Genomic DNA, 9,379 nt, shown 5'->3' on the forward strand with positions numbered 1-9,379 from the left:
ATATCTGCAGACGGGGGGGGGGAGAAGAGCAAGAGGCCATCCCTGGTAGCTGTATAAGGTGGGTATGAACAAGATTGTGTGAGAGTAGATTTTTTTTGCATAGAGAGTGGTGGGTGATTGGAATGCATTGCCTGGGAGTGTGGTGAGTGCAGGGACCGTGAATATATTAAGTAGGGCAACAATGCGCTGTGCATGTGAGAGTGGGACCTCCCCCAGGTGCCTATTGACTACATGAAGGTCTGTTTATAATAATAATAATAATAATAATAATAATAATAATAATAATAATAATAATAATAATAATAATAAACCCTAAAACTTGCCCAGGGGTAGACAACATCAGAGTAACTGATCTTATGACATATTGTAACCAGCTACATCCTGTACTTTTGCAACTAATGAATGGAATACTCGATTAGAGTGTTATCTCCAGCAAATCAAAAACAGCCATAATTACACCTCTCCACAAACAAAGTAAAAATGACATACAAAACAAACTACACCTAATTTGCCAATTTACCTGTCATCTCAAAAATTCTAGAATAAAGAATATACACTAGACTACAAAATAATCTCACAAAACCAATACGGATTCCAAAAAATAGATAAATAAATAAATAAATAAAATAAAATAATACAGTAAAACAAAATGAATAAACATTTAAAAGAAAACGAACGGAGCTGGACTAGGAAAGTATCAGAAAAAACAATTATTATTATTATTATTATTATTATTATTATTATTATTATTATTATTATTATTATTATTATATAATTATTAATATATAATTATTATTATTATAGAGTCGCAAGCACGTTATTTCGGTGCTCCCATATTTTAAGTTGCAAAGTAGATCTTTTCTTGTGAATTAAAATTTAAAGCACATCAGTGAACGCCGTTCTTCAAGACGAACATATAGATGCAAAAACTGTAAGTATCTGTTAAGTAATAAGTAAAATATAAGTATTCAAAGTTCGAAGTATACGTTGGTCAACTACGCGAGAAGAGAACAAAGGAGGACGCCATATTAGAAAATACAGCAAGATCGTCAAACAAGAAGTATGAAGTGCTACAAATGCCAAGAAGACCTAACGGGCGAAGAAAACCACGTAACATGTAGGAACTGCCAAAGAAACATGCATTTTTTATGTTCAGGATTGTCCGAGACTACCTGGCAGCGAAAATCAAACAAGAATCGTGACGAGTGGAAGTGTCCCCATTGCAGAGATAACAAAGGAACCTCGCCTTCGACCGCAGCCTTCAAACAGCCAACGCAGAAAACAACCGCAGGCAGTAAACAGCTATCAACAACAGAGGGAATTAAAAACAAAGAAATCAACAACGGAAACCCAGGTGAGCCATCTTTAAATGCATTACTCGAAAATAGATTACAAAACCTAAAAGACTGTTTAATCGATTTTGTTGGAGAACTATTTAAAAAACATACCGCGCAAATTACAGAAAAATTTAACCAATACGAGGCATTTATTAAATTTAATAATAACTCGATAGAAGATATGTTACAGACCGTTAGAGAAATTAAAAACTGCATCAAAGAGCTAACTGAAAGACAGCATAATTTAATTAAAGAAACAACGGACCTACGGCAAGAACTAAACTCTCTAAAGCAACAGTACGAGCTCTCAAACCAACAGCAGCACAAAAATGACCTCCTCATAAATGGTCTCCCAGAAATAGCTACGGAACCTCTAAGAGACACTGTAATACAACTAAGCCAAAAAATCGGCTCCCCCATTGAACCAAGAGACATCCAGTCAGTGCATCGGTTACCACAAAAAAGGAAAAGAGAAAATAATACCCGTCCACCTCCCATCGTAGTGCGACTCACCAACAGCCTAACAAAAACTACGCTTATAAAAGCTAGCAAGATTAAAAATCCAGTAGTAAAGGATCTGAAAGGAGACCACGACAACACCCCAATATACTTGTCTGAATACCTTACTCCACACTATCAGAAAATATTCTACCAAGCAAGGAAAGTAAAAACAGAAAACAATTACCAGTTTATATGGATAAGAGACAGCAAAATATTCCTTCCCCCCCCCCCCACCCCCCCCCCCCCCCACCCCCCCCCCCCCCCACCCCCCCCCCCCCCCACCCCCCCCCCCCCCCACCCCCCCCCCCCCCCACCCCCCCCCCCCCCCACCCCCCCCCCCCCCCACCCCCCCCCCCCCCCACCCCCCCCCCCCCCCACCCCCCCCCCCCCCCACCCCCCCCCCCCCCCACCCCCCCCCCCCCCCACCCCCCCCCCCCCCCACCCCCCCCCCCCCCCACCCCCCCCCCCCCCCACCCCCCCCCCCCCCCACCCCCCCCCCCCCCCACCCCCCCCCCCCCCCACCCCCCCCCCCCCCCACCCCCCCCCCCCCCCACCCCCCCCCCCCCCCACCCCCCCCCCCCCCCACCCCCCCCCCCCCCCACCCCCCCCCCCCCCCACCCCCCCCCCCCCCCACCCCCCCCCCCCCCCACCCCCCCCCCCCCCCACCCCCCCCCCCCCCCACCCCCCCCCCCCCCCACCCCCCCCCCCCCCCACCCCCCACACCTTAAACACACTCAAATTCTCTGCAGACACCACATGCTCAGGCAAGGCATTCCAATCACTCACAACTCTGGATGCAAAAAAACCAGCTTCTCACTCCCCTGCTCACACTCTCCTTACACAGCTTTCAGGGATGGCCTCAAGTTACAAAACAAAATAGAGTTTGTTGAACTAAAGAAATTAGAAAATATCTAAGGAATTTCAACATAAATAAAATCAAATAAACCCTAAAACGAGGCAAGTCTTTAAAAACAGCAAAAAAATGCAAAAAATCCTGGCTCCCTTCCTTAGTAGATGAATTTGGTCATAAAACAAATAACAGATCTGAAATTCTCAAAATAGCAACAAAATTCTACCAAGAATTATATTCAAATAATCAAGCAAATAGTCTAACAGACAATCAAATAGAACAGGCAGTCAAACAAATGAAAATTGGCAAAGCAAAGGGCAGTGATCAAATTCCAGCAGAATTCTTCAAAATAGGACTCCTGGAACTATTACAAGAACTTCTCAAACTATGCAGTGGCATCCTACATACAGAAACAGTACCAAGGCAGTGGTTAAATTCAGAAATAATACTACTTCATAAGAAGGGTGATAGATCAAATATAAACAACTACAGACTCTTTAAGTCTCAAATCTCACATAATTATAAAATATTTATTAGGATTATCCAAAATAGAATTACAAGCCAATTAGATCAGAACCAACCATATGAACAAGCAGGATTTAGAAAAGGTTTTTCAACTATTGATCATCTACATATTGCAGGCGTAAACTTCTGTGGCTAATTGGTTCAAAAGACATATTTCAGTGATTACACCACATTTTTTTATTATTCAGTTCTATAAAACACTGAAATAATAGTTCCCGACAAGTTTCGTAAATCGTAGGATTTACATCTTCAGGGGTAAATAGTATAACTTAAAGTTTAAACAAGAGAATTAATAAATACAAATCATAACCGTCTGGCTATTCATAAAACTCAAATAACAGAATGCAGATATATAACGTTATTCACGTTGAACAATACTGGACGATGTCACGTGTGCTTGTTCTCGTTCATACAGTCCGAGCTCAGATTGAGGTAGATTTTTTATTAGAGCTGATCACACTTGATGGAGAAAAGATCTGGAGAAATACGCATGGCTGAACACCAAAAAGACATACAATACAAAAGAGAACAAAAAACGGGTCTTGCTTTCCATACCACTTCCACTGGACACGATGTACTCTGGCAAAAAATGACGATGTCATACATAGAAAATAACAGTTATATAAGAAAATTTAAAGAAGCTGCTAAAATGCTAAAAAACCCAACCCAATGCAATAAAAATCAAGGTTTAATTCTCCATCAAGTGTGGTCAGCTCTAATAAAAAATCTACCTCAATCTGAGCTCGGACTGTATGAACGAGAACAAGCACACGTGACATTGTTCAATGTGAATAACGTTATATATCTGCATTCTGTTATTTGAGTTTTATGAATAGCCAGATGGTTATGATTTGTATTTATTGATTCTCTTGTTTAAACTTTAAGTTATACTATTTACCCTTGAAGATGTAAATCCTATGATTTACGAAACTTGTCGGGAACTATTATTTCAGTGTTTTATAGAACTGAATAATAAAAAAATGTGGTGTAATCACCGAAATACATCTACATATTATCAACAAAATTATTGAATAATATTGAGAACATAATAAGCCTCTATACCTAGCATTCATAGACTTCCAGAAAGCATTTGACTCGATAGAACACAAGCTGCTGTTCCTGGAACTCCAAAATCAAGTTATAGAAAATAAATATATCAGAATATTAAATAATATTTATAACAGTAATACAGCAGAAATCAAACTTCACCCAAGCTATTCACTTCATTGTTAGAAATGTTATTTAGAGAACTGAACTCAGATAATTATGGTTTAAACTAAATCTTAGGCAAAAATTTAAGCAGTCTTAGATTTGACGACGACATAGCACACTTCTCCGAAAACAGCTCAGAACTGGAAACAATGATTAGAGAGCTAAGTAATAAAAGTAAAGCATATGGATTAAACATAAACTACAGCAAATCTAAATTAATGATTAACCACACAGAAATTCCAATAACTATAAACAGAATAAGTTACGAAGAAGATTTTAAATATTTGGGTCAGATAATATCATTTAAAAACAAGATGCCAGAATCACCCATGCTTGAAGGAGCTATTGGAGTTTAAAAGAGCAGATGAAGGGAGACTTACCAATCAGCCTAAAATGCAAACTTCATAATATGATCATACTAACCATTCTAACATATGGATCACAAACATCGTCACTAACAACTAAACAAATGACCAACTTAAGAACATGCTAAAGAGCAATGGAAAGAAACATGTTAAACATCAAAAAGATAGAAAAAAAATAAGATCCCTAGAAATAAGACGGAAACAAAAGTCAGTGATGTCATAATAACAGGAAAATCTCTAAAATGGAAATGGGCATGACACTTGATGAGAAAACAAGATGATACATGGGATAAACTCACCATTTACTGGATAAATGGAGAGAGAAAGAGAAGTAGAGGTAGACAAGACCAGAGACAGATGAACAGCAACCTGGTCGAGAACAACCCAAAATAGAATCGAATGGAATAACATGGGGTGGGGAGGCCTTTGCCCAGCAGTGGGATTCTACAGGCTGACAACAACAACAATTTAAAAACAATTTTTTTTAAAGTAATAGCTGCAAAAAAAGAGAAAACAATGTGGAGAAAATATAAACAAAAAGGGGGATCAGCATACTCATGAGTGGTACAAAGTGCAAGTGAGAAGGGTGGCTGATTTGGTAAGAAAGGCCTGATTGGATTAGATTATGAGAAAAAATCAGCCAAGCAGGGCAGGTCAAAGTAAACCTCGAAGAGTTTTTTTTTTTTTTTTTTTTTTGCAAGTAAGAGAAAATATGACTGTGGTAAAATGACTAAACAATATTCATTGTAGGAAGATGACAGAGGCAAAAGAAATAGTTGAGTTGCTGAGTGATCATTTTGCAAAGGTGTATCATCCAAGTTGAGATTTTACAGCTGCTGATATTGTGGTAGGTGAAGAGGTGTTTAGCATATTGGAAATTATGAATGTGTATACACAGCAGTGGGATATCATATCAGCATATGATATATGCTGATATGATATGCACTTTGGATTGAAAAGGATGCATACAGTGTGTCATGTTGTTGGTACTGGATTGCAGGCAATGATAAGGCTTCATAATGGTGGACAGAGAATTGAAGTTCAGAGAACATATTGCAAAAGTGGTAAAATGGCTCCAAGGATTACTTTGATGTTGTAAAACACCCTAGTAAGTAAAAATAGTATAGTTATTATCCCTCTTTATAAAGTATAATTCGGCCACATATTGTCTACTGTGCATAGATTTTCACTTGGCTTTCTTGGGGCACAGGAGGTGGTGGCAGAGATTCAGCGACATGTCTGTGAATCCTCCCTATGAGGATAGGGTGAAAGTTTGTGGGTTACAAAGTTTAGTAGATAGGCGAAAAAGAGGGGACATGATAGAAACTTTTTAAGATATGGAATTTTATAAAAATTGCCAGTGAATTTTTTCAATATATGATAAATAGTCAGAGAACTAGGGGCCATCTGTGGAAGTTGTGTAAGAATGTGGTTAGTAGGGGTGTGCGGACCAGATTTTTTACATGGAGAGTGATGAATGAGTGGAATGGATTACCAGAATTAATTGTGAGTTCCATGACTGAATGAGTTTAAGGAGAAGTATGATAAGTTTTGTGTGTGTAATAGTTAGTTTGGTCTCCCATGATAAGTCCAAGGACTCATCATGGGATGGATTCCATGGAGATACTGTATAATAATAGTAATAATTTTTAGTTCTATCTCTGGTGCTAATTTTTCTAGTTTCAAATACATTTCTTCTGCTTTTCTGTTTGGTTTTTGGCATAATGTTATCTGCATTGAATTGTTCATTAGTGTCTTTAGTATCTATTGGCAGTGATTGAATAAAGTATTCGAAAGCCGAGTTAAAAAGTATTGTAACAAGACTATCTCATTGTTTACATCCTTAAGTTATTGGAAAGGGATCTGTTAAATCATTTTGTATTTTAACCTGTGTTTCTGAATTTTCCATCATTAACATTGTAAGTCTTACTAGTTTATCTGGTATTCTAAAGTGTATTAATCTCATATAATTTTCCTCTGTTAATGCTGTCATATGCTTGTTGGAAGAGAACAAAAATATGATGAATCTTTATATCCAGTTCCCAAAATTTCTCTATATTTGTTTAACTTTATGTATCTGATGAATTGTGGATTTGCTTTTCCATGAAACTTCTCCATATCTTCTTCTCTGTTATCTTCTCCATAAATGGGTTTCATCTGTTCTTCAGATGAAAGGTTTGGGTTTTTCATCTCTAGAAAAGGCAAGCAGGCCAGGAAAACACATGCAACTGACATAAAAAATACACTATGACCAATAGCCTCATATTGATTTCATAAGATGGTGTTGTACATATAGGACTCACGGCTGCTGTATCATCATATGCTAAATAAATATCTGTTCTTCAAAATAGAGGTAAATACTTTGTGCTCTACATAACAGAAAAATACCTCTATAATTTTTGCAGACCAGTTTATCATTCCTTTTCTTTTTATGTGTCAGACAGATGAGGCTCTTTCTCCATTCTTTTGGCATTTTCTCTTTCCTCCATATGGTTAAAATCAATAGATAATGATGATATTCCTTTCAAGTCTCACAATCTTATTAACATTATGGTTACTTAGTATTCTAAGCAATTCTCATTCTTGATCTGTTAGTCTTCTGTTCCCTGTATTAATGTTATTCATCACAACTCTTACCCTCCACCCATGCATGAAATACACTAACTTCTCCTTTGTCTTGCTAGGTTTTTGGTTCTGTAAAGAAGCAGGATATTTAGAATAAAGCTTACATCTGTTTTTGTTGGAGGCTGATCAAAGACTAAAATCCACAAATATGAAAGATCTGAAACTAATTAGGGGAGTGAATGAATGGCATCATTGACAGAATCATATGAAAAATGATTATAATCATAAGATAAGACCCAGTCTTAAAGAAGAGTCTTATATTGTCAGAGGATGTGATTGTGAATGGGGTGTCTAATCTTCCTCGAAGTTGATAAGAGCAACCATGAAGTGATCACTTGGGTTGTTTCCAGTCATGTAAAAACTTCTATAAAGAAGGAATATGTGGAACAACAAGGCTGGTGATTACGAAGAGCTTAAGAGACAGTGAGCAAGTGAATGGTGATTGATTATTAAGGATTTCAATTATGGCAATATTGATTAGAATGAAGAGATAGCATCAAGAAATAAAGAGAATGAATTTCTTTAATTCTTAAGGTACAACAATCTTAGGCAGTATGTAATGGAGGACACACAGTGGTTAAGAATCTTAGATCTGGGTATAAGATAAGACCCAGTCTTAAAGAAGAGTCTTATTGTCAGAGGATGTGATTGTGAATAGGGTGTCTAATCTTCCTCCAAGTTGGTGAGAGCAACCATGAAGTTATCACTTGGGTTGTTTCCAGTCATGTAAAAACCTCTATAAAGAAGGAATATGTGGAACAACAAAGATGGTGATTACAAAGAGCTTAGGTGACAATTGGGAGCTATAGCATAAAAAGAAGAGTTGAGTGAAAAGGAGGCAGACGCTGTGTGGGCATTGCTCAAGAGGTATTTAGCAGCAGCGGTGTTTGAGTGTATTCCAGAGGTGAAAAGGATAAAAGTTAGTGCTTTGCAACCATATGCCTGGGGAAGGAGTGTCCCAGGTTCGATTCCCGTCGAAGACATGAGGAACTTGAGAATCTTCCTCAGCCATAGCCAAGTTAGCCGGTCTTGGACGCGGGCAGTAGGGTGTTTTCTGCCAGTTTATCTGGCGTTTTTCATCCTGCAAGCAGGCAAACCGGCCCCGTGAACATACACTTCTACAGTCAAAAATATATCCCCCACAGCGGCAGGCTAGACCATTGCTTCCCACTTATGGATGTAAAGGCCCCCCTTTGGAAAAATTAAAATATTTCACGACCCCCCCCCATCACAAAAAAAAAAAAAATCTCGTAATGCAAACATATTATTATAATATTTATTGTATTTATATTTTATACAATTTATATTCAAGATTTTGCATTTGTAAGCTTTTTTTTTTTTTTCTTATGAATACCTTTGAAATGAAACTTATATGAATAAGCATATAAGTTGAAAGTTTATTTTTCACTTGGTTAGAGTATAATAAATTTAGTTTAATCCTTTATCCAAGTGTGAGCAAACAAAGTTTGCGCCTGAAAGTATCTTCAGGACTGTGGTAAGGTGGTACAACACCAGGGCACTCCTTGCAAAGGTGGAGCAAGCTACCAACACTCCTATCTCAGTATCTCCTATAATGGCTCCCACTGAAGAGACCTCCATAAAGGTCGAAACTATTCTGGGTTGTGGCCCTTCCCTTAATGCATAACATTAGACATATCTGCAAGGAAATGTGTTTTGCATTATGGGAGATACTGAGATAGGAGTGTTAGTAGCTTGCTCCACCTTTGCAAGGAGTCTCCCTGGGTGTTGTACCACCTTACCCCAGTCCTGAAGATACTTTCAGGTGCAAAATTTGTTTGCTCACACTTGGATAAAGGATTAAACTAAATTTATTATACTCTAACCAAGTGAAAAATAAACTTTCAACATCTTTCTCTAAATCCAGAGTAATTTATTAAAAAAAGGGTGGCCCTCCTATAGGTAGAGATGACCTGCTAATGCTTCTGCCTGGTATCTCCACTTGG

The sequence above is a fragment of the Typopeltis vanoorti genome, chromosome 23 (assembly GCF_054136105.1).
Source record: "Typopeltis vanoorti isolate ZY-2024b chromosome 23, IOZ_Tvanoo_1.0, whole genome shotgun sequence".
Taxonomy (NCBI): domain Eukaryota; kingdom Metazoa; phylum Arthropoda; class Arachnida; order Uropygi; family Thelyphonidae; genus Typopeltis; species Typopeltis vanoorti.